At 32.4% G+C, this 15213-nt stretch overlaps 1 protein-coding gene across 5 annotated transcripts in view; it reads left to right on the plus strand.

Moving 5' to 3' along the window:
* Positions 1-15213, plus strand: part of LOC129968742 (disks large 1 tumor suppressor protein-like) — a 294351-nt gene that overhangs the window by 81744 nt on the left and 197394 nt on the right. The gene's annotated exons all lie outside the window — the stretch shown is intronic.

Genomic DNA, 15213 nt, shown 5'->3' on the forward strand with positions numbered 1-15213 from the left:
TAGATTCGATATTAGAAATCTGAGTGATCATTTTGAATAATTGACCGTTTCATCATCTTTTAAATGTGTGTTATGTAATTAGTTCAAATTATTGATTCCTAAATTAGATGCTGTTTGTATCAAGGATAAACAAGGACTACTAATATTCGAAATTTCACTTTGGGTGAAATTCTGATGTAGACATTTTGTGGCTTCAATCCTTGGATCTGTGTGGGCTGTTTTATTATTATTATTCGACAATATTCGTTGCTGAATCATTTATATATTTTCATGAGCAAGTAGGTTAGTGATATATTAATGTGAAATTGAAATGCCCATGAATACAAATGTTTATTTTGGCATTATTAAAGATCTTGAATGAGTAAGTTTCTCCAAAGAAAGAGGGTGGGACTAACCTAAAGGGAAAAGAGCTATCAGGATGAAGGGGCTGTCAAAAATGTTTTTTCGAACTGAACTAAACTTGAGAATGATTTTACTCCACAGATGCAGTGTTGGACGTTTCTGTTGATCTTGATTAACTATTGATTTTTAATTTATTGAGCTCTTAGTCTTTAAGAAATGATTTTAATTAGTTTAATAATTTTAATTAGTAGTAATTTTAGTTAGTAATAATTTTTAAATGAAGTAGTATTCTTATTGGCTGAATAGTCAAAAATGTTCTTTTAAATTGAGCTAAACTAGGAACAGTTGTTAAACAGCCAGTGTGGTTTTGTGACGTCTAGGTTCACCTTAATGTTCCCTAAATATTGTGTTCTTTGTCTTTAAAATCATTTAAATAAGTTCTTGATTTGTATTAATTTTACAGATTCATTGAACTTTTGATGTTCCCATCTCCTGACTTTGCTCTTACTCGATGATTTGGTGTTATTTTGTACCAGTAACAAACAACTTGTCTATAATTATAAATGAGGAACTATTCGGGAAAAACGGCAAGATATATTATTAGATACGGCAAGATATCTAAGTTAAATAGACAATATGATCCAAACGCATTTTAAAAATAGTTGATAAAATGAATGAATGAAATTCTGATGAATGTAATGCAATTCTGATTCAGAAGAAAATTGTTTGATTTTACGGAGTTATTGGGCTAATGATCTTAAACCACAAAGAAACACATAGTATATCATTCATTGATATTGTGGTTATTCTTAGCTTTCTGTTATTTGAAGTTGTTATTTTTGCAGAGTTGAAGTTATTTGGTTATCTTTATCAGATGACCAGATGAGAAGCATTACTATATGCTGGATTGATTAGAAAATCGATAACCTAAGCATCCTTCAAATTTTTATTAAATTGTTAAGTAACGGAAGATGTTTTTCCTTACTGTTCTTTTTAACGAATTATCCTTCAAGCCCCCTGTTTCGTTAAGAGATGAAAATATTTTCTTAAGGAGTTAAAGTTGTTCCTTTTAACAGACAGTTTATTTAGCTGCTAAGTGAACTGTTACGGTTCTTGCCTGCACTTCCTCTCAGTTGCCTGTTGTGTGCGTATGTGTGTTTGTACAGAGCCCTGATGAGCGATTGGGGCGCAAATCAAAATAAAGAAAGCCTAATAGTTTTTGTGCTTGTGAGCTCTAGCTTCTGCGAATGACGTGAAGATGGTTGAGTATAAGCTGATTTTTCAATGACTTCATTTATTTATTTATTGCTGAGTTATTTTTAGCTGTTTCTTTCGAACAGAATTCTCATATAAGCTGTCCATTGCTTGAGAAGGGGGGGGGGAGATGGGATCAAACCTTTGAATTTTAGTAAATAGTAAATTATTATATGTACTGGCCTTGATCACTTCTCTAATTTTGAGTGATTTGTTACAGTCTCCATATAAAAGGAAGAAAAATTTTTCATCACTTTCTGTGTAGTTAAAAAATAATGCTAGTCTTAGTTTCTTTCACAAAGAAGCGATTTGCATTAAATAAATAAATGTTTGATTTTTCCATACAGTTTTGCAACACGAAGTGGGATTTTTGTATTAATCAATATAGGGTTAATCTAAGACAGTTAAATGTCCATTTATCTTGTTCATTCTGGGGTTATAACTTTTCTTTTAAATACATATACATATAAAAGACAAACCGTTAAATCTAATACCAAATTTCATCAGTATATACTTTGGAAGGTGGGAATGAGCTCCTTGAAGGCATTTAAAAAATTTTATTAGAATTTTTATTAAAAATTAATTGAAATTTTGATTTTTTAAAATATATTGCGAAATTATTATTGCAAAAAAATGTTTTTTTTTTGCATCATTTGATAATATATATATATATATATATATATATATATATATATATATATATATATATATATATATATATATATAAGCACATTTTATGCCTGTTTTACAACAGCATATTTCATTGTTTAAGTGAAACTAAATTGTTTATTTTTGTATTAATCATTATTATTGTTATGAAGAGTTCAAGTTTCGATTTATTTTTCCATTTTGAGTAGGTTTCAGTATAAACCTTACTTCTTTTAAACAAGATTTTGAAATTTTGTATTAACAATTCAGGTTTAATTTCAGAACCAAGCTATGCTGAAAATTTACATCCATTTTAAACACTGCCTCTTTTTTCTTATGATATAATGAAATGCATAGGATGCATGAAGACACAAACAAGGAAATCTATAGAATTATGAACAATGCGGTGTAAGTCTTAAATATTATACAACTCTATCACTATTTGAAGTTAAAAAAATTTTGCCGAGGAAAGCATTAAGACTAATTTACACAAGAAATTTATATGAAAATTTAGACCATTAGTACAGTAAACGAAATAGTCGCCAAAGGCGACTAGTATTGAATGAAATCGAATAAATATTTTGGAAAATCATCTTATCTTTTTGGCAAAAATGCTCTGCGCACATTCATGTAAATTTTACGTTATAAATTTCATTTATATTATTTGTTATGCATTTACGCGTGCTTGTCCATCTAATAAGTTGACTGACAGACAATCAGCCTGTTAATGGACTTGATCTAGAACTGAATACCGATATACTATTTTGATTTTGTAACAGCTTTCATCAAATTTCAGCTACTAATTTGTTACATTTTTTAAAAGTTATTGTGCTCACATATGCGCAGACGGACACAACATTGCCCACTACATCTGTAACTATTATTGTTCAACGAAATAACTGACATCTTTATCACTTCGTTACAAGACAAAATTTTGAAGACATAAATTGTTTTCAATATTTTAGCCTTTTATTCCAAATATTGAGCTTATTATGGGTTTATTTATTTTTAGATGTCTTGTTTCATGAGGCGCAAGCGACGACGTGTTGTGAATGAAAGAATTTGTTGCACGTGATTTGAATGATTTAAGTTTTCCGAGCTTAAAAAGTCAGTTCTTCAAATTTCCTGGATGACTAAGCAGCATCTTTTGTAAATAGCTAAGCAAATTATTTTTTGATAGAAAACACGGCTGCTGCTTTAATTTAATGCATCAACAGTTATTGTATCATTGAGTGGAAATGGGATAGATAAAATCGCAAGCATAATTTGAAAAGTGGTTTGCGGATTATGGGAAGTCCGAAGTATGGGAATTCCTTAAAACCTCAAGATCGAATATTTTTATGCTTATAACAATTTCTTTATGTGTAAACACATTATAGCAGACGCCTGGCTGAGAAGAAGAAACTTTTAAAATTTTAATTTCGGTTTATTTCATCTCGGAAGTCATAATGTGTACTGAGAAAAAGCGATAAAGGATACGTCAATCAACATCGAGATATAAGAACCAAAGATAGGGAAATATATCCTTTCAGTGATTTTACTATGAGATTTGGATAGAGATTTTTTTTGCAACATGTCGGTTTCGGAAAGGGAATCTTATGTATCTTTAAAAAAATGTTGTAAGTATTAGGGAATTTTATCGATTTCTTTGGGGCGTGAGAAACTGCTGAAGTCATTAGTTTTTTTAGTTCTAGTGTAGAATTAATTAAATAAAAAAAGGGGGATTGGATCAGGAAATAAGAGAACATTTTAGAATGAATTTAAAAGAGACTAAATTAAGTTAAAAAAGTAAGACATTAATTAGGTTTTAAATTAATAAGAGATATCATTACATATATTTCTTGTGCAAGGAAATAAAAGACGAACAGTATGATTAGTTGTATTAACATGTGATGCAATATCAAAAGTATATAACTCATTTGAGAAATTGATTGAAAATCGAATTGCATTTCCCTAGATTTCGGCGCTTGTAGCTTTTCAATCAATCCAAGTGTTTTGATAAAAGTGATATCATATAGTTGCTTCTTTTCTGTTTCAAAAATGTGCTATTTTATGTATAGAATCTCTCAGAAGCCGTTTAATAAGGATTTTTTTAACCGATTGATTGCATGATCACTTTATCTGCCATAGCATGCCAGCGGTAAGAGATAGGATAATGTTGCTGTAGTGTTTTATGGTCCGTATAGACTCTTTTATCACCCTATCGTTTGGAAGATTAGGTCAGATTCACTCTGTATGTATTGGTCTTTATTACGCTGTGAGGGAGGTACTGTATGGTATTGTGTAGGGCAGTTTAAGAAGCACTGTAGTAGGACGAACATCCACTCTATTAGGCGGAAATGTCGAAACTGTAAATTTGTTTTAAATGTGCGTTCGCCTTAATAATTGCTATTTTAAAAATATCCTTAATGTAAAATATCTGTCGTTCATCATCTAACATTCAGTCACCATTAAAATTCCACGCATGGGTAAGAAATATGTAGCCTATCATCCCGTACCAACTTTTGTATTACGAGAATTTTAAGTCAAAGTGTCTATTTCGAATATAGTGATATTTAACGCTGAAGGATTGGCGATTCGTTGGCGAAAATACGATTTTCTCCCTGTAAACTTTGTATAAACAGATGTTTGTTTTCTTTTCGTTAGGTTAGACGAGAAAATTCATAGGGTTGCAATACCAATTTGGGTTTGGTGCTACATTTGGCGAGTTTTGGTTCTTTCACCGTCAATTAATAAGTACCTATAAGATGTATAGTGTTTTTGATTTAAATAGATGAAATCTAATAATGATCCTTGGCCATCTTGCTTCTTGGACCTAAGAGTAAAATATTTTAATAAATATTAAGTTTGCTTAAAAATATTTTATCCTTTTTGAAAATGTGATTGGATTAAAAAAATACGTTTGTTTGACTTACTTGATTTAATCATTTTTATAAACTTTGACATTTTAATTTTGTATTTGGCAGAAGATTTTAGTGCCATTTCTTTGTGTCTCCTAAGTTATTCATTAGCTTTGATACTCCTTTTTCTATATGGGCAATTTCCCAGAGATTCATTAAAAAAAATTCTTTTGTTTATTCATTTTGTCAAATATTTGTTTATTATTTATTTATTTATTGTAATATTGTTTATTATTTCTTAAGTCAGTTTGGATTCCCACTCTTCCGTAAAATCAGTCTTAGAAGAATGTTTCATTGCATATTTTTAAATAACAAACCGAGTTGTTACAGACCGTTTCTCTATTTATTGATTTTGCTAGATATCACGTGCGTTGTAGGTGCATATTACAATGTAATTTATAAAATTTGTGGGGCATTTATATTTTAGTTAAGGAAATAAGGAGTTGAATTTTAATGAGACGTTAGCCTGGTTTCTAGTGAATGCTCAATCAGAAAATAGTGTAAATATTTTTTAAGTGGAAGTCCGGAAAAATCTTTAGTGAGTGAACGAATATAAAGCAATAAATCTTCATTTTCATTAAATAACTAATCCATCCTTTCTTAATGTTAAATAGCAGAATCTAAATATAAATGAAATCTAATATAATCTACTAAAAGAAAAATCTTAGAAAATATGATAAGATTTTCCTTCATATGTCATCTTATCATACGTGTTATTTAAAAATTATTTGGGATAAATTTTAATCTTGCCTTGTTTCGATAAATTTTATAAACATGATAAATCATTCTTCTTTTTATCTTCAACTGTCAAAAAATAAGTAAATTTTTTTCTTAATGAAATTTCAACTAATTCAGCCCCTCTAACTTCCCTCCCCGGCATTTCCTCTGACCTGTGACCCATTTCTCATTGGTCGAAACGAGTATTACACACACTCTGATTGGGTAAATAATGAGCTGATCTTACCTGCGCGGCGGAGCTGTCGACATGTAATAAATAACAGGTTTCTCCCCCAGGGAGGCTTCCAGCCCAAATTAAAATGCCCCAACCCCCTCTGCATGTTTGCCTTGCGTCATCGATTTTAAGATAGGCACAGATTAAATTGGAATTCCACCCCCTTTCATTTCCCTGCTTCCACTTCCTTCGGTTGTCCGATCCGGTGTGCAAAAGCGAGAAGGCCTTTATTTATTTTGTTCAGTAAGGAAGAAAGGATCGGGGGGCTTTTCTGTTGGAGGTGTCAATTTGCGTGTTGCTTTCCCCTTGACCGAAATCAGACAGCTGAAAAGCTTTTGCATGGATAACAGATTGGATGTTTTCGTGTTCGTAATTTAAATCCCCACCCCTCTTTTTTAACCAAGGCTATGTAAGAAAAAATTAAGTTATATAAGATGCCTAATGAAAAAGACGCTTCTCCTAACACATTTCGGTTTTCTTAAATTAATCTGTAGAAATTCCACTAATTCACTGTTTGATTAATTTCGCCCCCCCCCTTTTTTTTTTCTTTTCCCCTTTTTTCTATACAAAATACATTAAAAGAAAGTATTGTAGTCATCAGAAAAGCTCAACATTCAAGTATTTGTTGGATCTGTAATTTCGGTCGAAAAGCACATTTTTAAAATCGTGTTTGTCAGTTTGTCAGTGTATAGACATTTTTTTTAAAAAATGGATGTAATTTGATGTATGTGTTTTTACATTTGTGGGTTTTGATCAAAATTTTAACGAAGTCCATTTGCAGGAAGTTGATCTGCCTTTTCGAGTTCAAGCCAAAATAATTGTAATAGAACGTAAGTAACTAAATGTATAAAAGTTGGTACTCATTTGTAGCATCTTTGTTGAACCATTTCAAATTTTGAACCAAATTCGTGTACATGGCCATTTGATAGTCTGTGAATTCTATGTGTAAATGCAATTAATTTAGATAATGAAATATGGTATGTGATCTTGTTACTAAAGTTGTAGTTCTTTCACAAATTTTGATCCCATTCAGTCGTAAAAAAGAAATCATCGAGAAAAAGAAGTTAGCTATAAAAAGAAGAAAGCTTGGTTTACTTTACTTTGGTCTCTGAACTCATGACGTTCATGTATAGGATTCTGCTATTAAAAAATCTGAATGTTCTTAGCGTTCACGATCTTGCACAAGGTAAAATCTGTGGGAAAGTTTCATTGAGGGCACTTCCAACGGTTTTTGAAAAGCTTTGCACTAAATGCTTACAATTAAAATGCATATTTAACGCAAAATTTTCCCTATTAGTATCAATGAATTCGATATAAACTTGCTATTTTTTGCTAATATTTTCAGTATGAACACATTGTCTATTCATTTTTGAGAAATGTTTGTTGTCTTTAGATATTAATTAGTAATGAATTTTCTATTAATTAAGAGGGGGTCGTTTTTTAATCTCTGGTAATAATAAAGATGAATGTATGTGTTTTTGTGTGTATGTGTATGTTGGCGTTCTATGAACAGACCGTTTGACCTACAGCTACGAAATTTGGCTCATATATACCTTAAAGGGTGGGAATGCACATCTCGGAGTTATATTTTTGAATTAACTAATAATTGTTGGATTGTTTTTGTTTTTCCCGCAAACTTCCAAAAATAATATTGCACAAAAATAATTTTTGCACCGTTTTAAAATTCAAAATAAACAAAAAAATCTTTTTGATATTATCAATTATATAGTCGTGCAGATTTTACCAGAATTTCGGAGATTCTTTAAAACATATTTTAGCCTAAATTCCGACAATAAATTATACTATTAATTTGAAATTCAAAACACTTTCTCTGTTTCATAACGCTTTCTCTGTTTTCATTCGGTGGCCTGGTGGTAAGGTCTCGGCTTCGGAACCGGAGGGTTTCAGGTTCGTGACCCGATTCCACCGAAAAGCCGTCGTGTAAGGGAGTTTGTTGTACGTTAAATCTGTCATGACCAAACGTCCTCCCGTTGGTGTGGTGTGGTGTGGTGTGAAGAGGGGGGGGGGTGCCAGCTCAGGTGTCGTCCTCGTCATCTGACCGCGGTTCAAAATTACGAGGTCCGTCCCAAAATAACTCTAATGTTGCATCAAACGGGACGTTAATATAACTAAACCAAACTAACCTGTTTCATTAACCTAAAATTATTTTCCATTGTTGAAAGCTTAGGGAGATGGATCTGTTAAATATCTGTGTAGTTGAAAGTTGAATAAAGAGGTATTTGCAAATTTACAATTGTGTTTTCAATAGCGCTATTATGTCATGAGACTAGTTTTCCTTAACAAAGCTCATGTACACAGTGAACAGAACATAAAGTAATATGGTTTTAATGTCTAACAATTTGACGGAAAAATGGACATGAAATTTTGTCTAAACGATTTAACCGAAATTTTATGTATAAGCGATTTAATCAATATTTCTGCGAACCAGCTGGTCGCCAAAGAAAGGTAATGTTATTGTATTGCACATTGTTTTTCGAAAATCTTCCACTAGATTTATTACTTATAGTTCTTACTCCTATAGTAACAATATGTATGCCACTTCTTCTAGAAAAAGAAATTTTATAGGCATTCAAACATTTTGTCCGAAAGATTATAGCGTCAGGCTTAATCCGTCTATATTTATTTCGCTTTAAAAATTTGCTGTTTGTGTAGCAGCTACAACGTGCGCACAAAAAATGTTTTTAAATATCGTCTCAATGTGCATGAGTTAAATTCAGTAACTAAAGAAATTTTTTTTTTTAAATATGCTTACATTTTTTAAAAAAATTTATTTAAATTCAGGAAAAAAATTTGCAAAAAAAAAAAAAAAAAAAAAAAAAATCTTATTTTAGATTATTTTTGTGCAATAATAAGCTTCGAAGAAAAAGTGCTACAATTTCAATACATTTTGAATTAAAAATACAACTGAAACTACTTTAAATAAATTATTTTTTTAGTGATCACTTATTACCTAAAAAGTAATTAGGTGCCAAATTTTCAAACTTGTATCTAAAGGCTGGCTTTATAGAATTGCTCAATATATATATATATATATATATATATATATATATATATATATATATATATATATATTTCATCATGGATGACACAATTTTACTGCTATTTTGATAATTTCTTTGATAAAATAGATATTTCTTTAATAAAAACTTCCCATATCTGGCTAATAAGTTCGTCTAGCACCAAACCACCCTTCAACTTGATTAATTAGTTGTTACAACTTGCAGTATTCGATATGCAGTTTTAAAAAAATATTTTGTAAAATAAATTTAAATGGGCTGGTTAATTTGTCCTGAATTACACAATTAATCGATTCTTGACTCCTCTTTCTAGAAAATGGTCGTTAAGGTGGAAGATAAGAGACCCAGTTTGTGGTCGAGTGGAGCTCGAGCATGCAAGACTTAATGAGCTTCTGGTTGAACACTTTTCCGCAGTTGTGTTCCTCGGGTAAAATTCTTCGCCAGAAATAACTTCCCCTTCTTCACTTGCTCATTACATGAAAGTGACTAATTGTTTGAAAGAAGAATGAGATGCAAAATAAATGGAACTTGCGGGTCTGTTGTTCCGTGGGTAGGGGGTTGCGGGTGAAATACGTTCGCTCCTCTTCTCAGTGGAATTCTTTGCATTCCTCTGCGGAATTCTTGCTGGGGAACCAGCACGTACTTGGATAACCACTGTGGTCTGTTAAGGGGTGGACGAGCACTTTTATTTGTATTCTGGAATGGGTTATTTTTTTCAGTTGCTTATTATTATTTTTTTTTGTTCTTTTTTCTTATGAGGAGGGGGTGGGGAGGCGTATGTTTTGTGCTTGCAAAGTTTCTGCTATGATAAAATTTTACTTCTTTTCTATTGCTCCTATTCTATTGCTATTGCTATTAGTAACTAGATTAATTTATAAAAGTTTGGAGATACCTTTCCCTGCGTACTGCTATTTGATTACGTATGTTGCAATTAACTGAATATTAATTGAAATATTATCCCGAGCTACTGTTTGCCAACAAATTCTAAAACCCTCCACGTTGTTGTGCATGCGTTAGAAGGGATTTAATTCAACATAATAGGGGTAAGAGGAAAGACAAAAAGAGGAGATGTTTACATTTAACAATAAAATAAATTCCGAAAAATCGCATGTCCTTAGGCGTCTCACCCCCTAGTGAGATAGAATCGTCGGAAAGTGGTTGTCTCTGGATAAAACGAAGAGTAACTAAACATTTTTTTAAATAAACTACCGACCTTGCTTAACCGAGGGCTCGATCTGTTGATTTATATTAAGCCGATTAATATTTTATAAAATTGACTAATCTAATTAAATCACTTTTAAGTTCTTCAGTAATTCATAAAATTTCTATTGCGTCTTCACAGAATCGAAAATTAAGGTGCACATTTGCATTCTAAGTTTATTATTATGAAACGTTTTTTAGTAGAGCTAAAACTTTAATTGTCATTGTAGCATGGAGAGGGGAGCAAGAGAATTGTATATGTCTCCATAATGATCGTTCTTTTATTTCATTTCATAACGATATAAATAATGAGGTAGAGAAAAAAAAAAAAAAAAAAAAAAGATTGTGCCACAAGCGCCACGTGCCTTTTCTATGCCACTGCATTTTCATCTGCCACCCCAAAAGAAGGGCCCCTTTGGAAATGCTATCCTATCGTTGTTTGGGCGCAGGGAATTGCAATCAAGGGTTTCAAATACGGATTTAGGAGAGAATCCTTTTTTCTCTCTCCTGTCATTCGATCCTCCGTCTGCAATCCTTCTTGGGGATGCGAGGCACGACTGCCAATCACACGCGGCAATTATCCGACGAAATGCAATCCTCTTGTCCGAGCTCCCACTATTAACCTCTCCGCTTCCTCTTTCTCATGGATCAGTAGAGATTGGATGGTCGGCCGAGCGTGCACAGAGACCGATCTGTACCGCTGGATCTTGGCAGTTATGAGATTGCTCATGTCTTGTTGGAATATTTCTTTTACACAGATTATTTATTGCTACAGGTTTGGGTTTTATGTTCCACGATCGATGCTTTTTCGGATAGAAAAGTATTACAGATCACTATGTTACTATCATTTTATAAAAGCTTTTAGTATTATCAATCTCAGTATTGAAAATACTTTGGCGTCATCTAAGAATTGAATTATAGTTGGCAAAGACGTTATTAACTTTATGAAGTTATTGAATGAAAGATTTGGAATAGTCTTAGACCAAACAGATCAGTATTCGTGTCTATTAGCTATCGCAGCATTTCCTGTTTGCAGTTTCTGATCCAGTGTTTTAATATTTTTTTATAAAATTTTTTTTCTTTGATTCAGACATTACGACAAGAGGGTATCATTTAATCGCAATCCTCATCAGATAATTTTCTCCCCAGTGAATCAATAATAATAGATTGCTTGTCGAATTTTAAGTGATATCAATGGCGCAGTGTTGGTAGTTGTTGTCTGGGACATACTTGATTTTTTTTTATCCTCTGTCATCATTAATGATTTTAGTAGATGTAAGCGTTAATGGCGTTTTGGTCAGGGCAGTGTTTTTAAGTTCATCAAGATATTTCATTTTAGAAAGTGATCATGACGTTTTCTAAGACTGGAAACGAGCATTCTTTGCTAGTTATGTTACTGGGTGGTATTTGCCTTGGGATTTAGTCATGTTTTCAGTTTTTGTGTGCTGTATGTGCCTTGTTTTTGTATTCTTTTAGTTTTTATCATTTCCTGCCTGACGCTATTTACATGTCATTCCATTTTTGATATATTTTTTTGTTATGCCTTAAAAAAATTCCTTTAATATTTGAAATACTATTGATACAAATAGTTTATTTGCCGTTGATTATTTTTTGATCAACTCGGTTTTAATTTCTATTTATTTTGCATGTTTCTGTTTCAGAAATGCCATAATTTTATTTTCGGGAAAATTTATTTCTGAATGAAAACGTTATAGAATCGATTAAAGCCTATTCTTAATTCGCATTTATTGTGTTCTATACCATGTCGGTTCAATGTAGTTATTTAGTGTGTATATTCAAAAGCGCTTATTTTTTTATATCCTTAGCCTGCTCAAGATCTCGAAAGATCTAATAGAGGAGCGCGAGGAAAGCATATTGAATATTTAAAAATATTATTCGCTTCCAATAGGTAAATTCTGATAAGCATTTTTATGAAACAATTGGTATAGATCTTACGGAAAAATTTGGGAAATTAAAGTTTACACTCATATTTACCAATTCCTCAAAAAGCATATTCTAATGTTTTCCATATGGTACTTTTTCATTGAAGTCATTCGTGTTTAGTATTGTTTCTCGATTCAGGTAGCTTCTACATTATAACTAGCCTTCCTTGTTCGAATGATTTCCGAGATACTCACTGAAAAATATTTATTTTAACCTGAATTGAACACACACCATTAAGGAAGTTTCATCCTTACAAATCTCGATCGCTTGGCTTGATCCTCCTGTGGCCAATCAGCGGTGTAATCTCCTTTTAAGTCTCCCCATCCATCACTCTTCAGCAGACGATTTTCCACCGGGGATTATGAGGCCGCTCTCTCCAACCCCCTTGCTTTCCCTGCGGACGTAGAAATCCATATTCTGCTCATCCTGGACCTGGTTTCGTTCCTTATCTGTCGGTTTCCAGCGACGTCCCGAGTTGGGGCGCTCGTACTTTATCTCCGGAATCCATCACTCCGGAACGCTGCTTGCCTCACCTGGAGAGGATGGAGCGTCTCTCTTTTATAATCTACACTGGAATGGACGTTCCCTCCACGCTTTTGACTAGACATTGCCAAGTTCTTTTAACTTTTTGACTTAAGAAGTGTTATTTGGACAAAGTATGGTAATTGTCAAAAAATTCGAACCCCAGATTTTGACGAATCTCCAGGTTTTAGACCTCCCTGATTTCGGAAAATGCATTTTTAGAAAATAATTAAAAATTCAAAAAAGCTTTGACCTAGGCATAAATTTGGTATACGGTTTTTACACCAAATTTGCAAATTTCTATTAAATTTTGAGTAAGATCTGTTCAGAGGAAGTCCGTCTGTCCAGTTGTTCGAATATAAATTATGATAATTACAAAATGAAAAGAGCTAGGTTGGTACAATGTGGTAACATATGTACATCTATAGTGTAGACACCTGCCAAATTTTGAGTCATATTTAACAATAGGTTGACTGTCTGTTGGTCTGTAGTTTCAGAAACATGTAAACGCGATAACTCAAAAACTCATTGACTTAAATGTATCAAATCTGATACGTGATTTTGGGACTACAAGTGCAGTTTGTGTTAAATCTTTGTTCCAATCGAGAAAAACGTATCTGTGGTGACGCTTTATAAGCCAGATAACAGCTACGAGACATGAGAAATTTCTTTTGTCTTGTGGTCATGTTACTCGGCTACGAATCATAAGGTTGCGAGTTCGATCCTCGCCTATCGCCAATAGCTACATTGGTGACCCGATGACGAAAATACGCAAACTTCATACAACTGTTATGGCGCCCTCTACCAGAAATAAATAAAATTAAAAAAATAAATAAAATAAGCTGATAAAAAATCAGCCAATATATCACCACTAATAACAGCAAAAAAACAGGATAAAATATCGTTCGTCTCACCTTCGACGCACTGGAGGGGGAGTGATGTGGTGACGCTTTATAAGCCAGATAACAGCCACGAGACATGAGAAGTTTCTTTTGTCTTGTGGTCATGTTACTGGGCTACGAACCATAAGGTTGCGAGTTCGATCCTCGCCTATCGCCAATAGCAACAGTATCTAAAACACAGATTCGATTTTTAGATATTATAAACGCACGCCAGAGATTAAAATCGCCAAATAACTTGCCAAGGATGATACGATAGATTGAGTAAAAATGCTAAATTCACAGCAAAAGTAATATTTCTTGATTATTGTACTTCAATGCCCTGTAAGACGACGTTCTCTAGCATGACGAGTTTATCAAAGAGTATGTGATGACGTTTTGAGGATACTACTTCCCTTGGTTACTTTCTGGCTTAAGAACTGTTCTTTAGAGAGTTGTGGTAATTGTAAAAAAATTTGACTTCCAGATTTTGATTAATTTTGCTGTTTTAGTGATTATTAAGTTTTGGAAGGAAGGTTGTGAGGTGGAGAATGATTTTTGAAATTATGACAATATCTTTTTCAGTCCATGAGTGCCTGTGAGTGCTGTAACCAGTTGCAGAGCCGAGCACAAAAATTTAGTCCACCCTCATTTTCTATGCAAATGCCCCCTAAAATGTTTTAAATACATGCCAGTGACTGCATTAACCATACATTACAATGTGGAAAAAAATTAAATTTAAAAAAATCTGTTTGCTCTGTTTACTTTAATTATTGTTTCCCCTGCCCAATATTAATTTCAGCATGTAATGCAATTATTTTTCAGATTACAAAGCTTCATTAAGATATGTTTTATTTATAGTTTCAATAGACATTTTCTATTATTTGAAGCCGTTCATGATAGTTGTATGCAATGGAACTGCTGTATTCTGTTTCTGACAGTGATGCAATGAATTTTATGGAGCTCGTGAATTCGAGAACAATAATCTTCTTTCACTAACAGAATAAAGAATTAATTCCTTCGCTTACAATGATGTGTCTAACACATGGATCGAATTATTGAATTTCAGTTTTTTTTATAATCTGCAGTTAAATAAAAATATATAATTAAAAATGCCAAAAAAAAAAGTAACACTTGAATACCTTAAACGTCTTTTATATTATTAGTATAATATAATATTTTAATTTTTTATTAAATACTTTATTATTTATCTTCTTTTAAACCTTATTGATTCTGCTTAATAAATGCCATCATAAAATACACGTGGTACCAATGCCTTTTAATTTACACTGAAATTATGGCATTTGATTATTTGACTGATTGCTTTTCTAATAGTTTCTCATGGTAATTATTTTATAATCATGTATGAGGACTTGTGGAAATGTGAGAAGGGATTTTTTTTTGTCTTGCCATAACTTAATGTGTAAGGTGGTCATTGGCAAAATAGTTACTTCTTCGGAAGATAAATATATTGTGTTGTCTAGATAGAATACTCGTAACGATTTTAAGATTATTCTATTATGTTTTATCTCCCC

This window comes from Argiope bruennichi, chromosome 5 (assembly GCF_947563725.1).
Source record: "Argiope bruennichi chromosome 5, qqArgBrue1.1, whole genome shotgun sequence".
Lineage (NCBI taxonomy): Eukaryota > Metazoa > Arthropoda > Arachnida > Araneae > Araneidae > Argiope > Argiope bruennichi.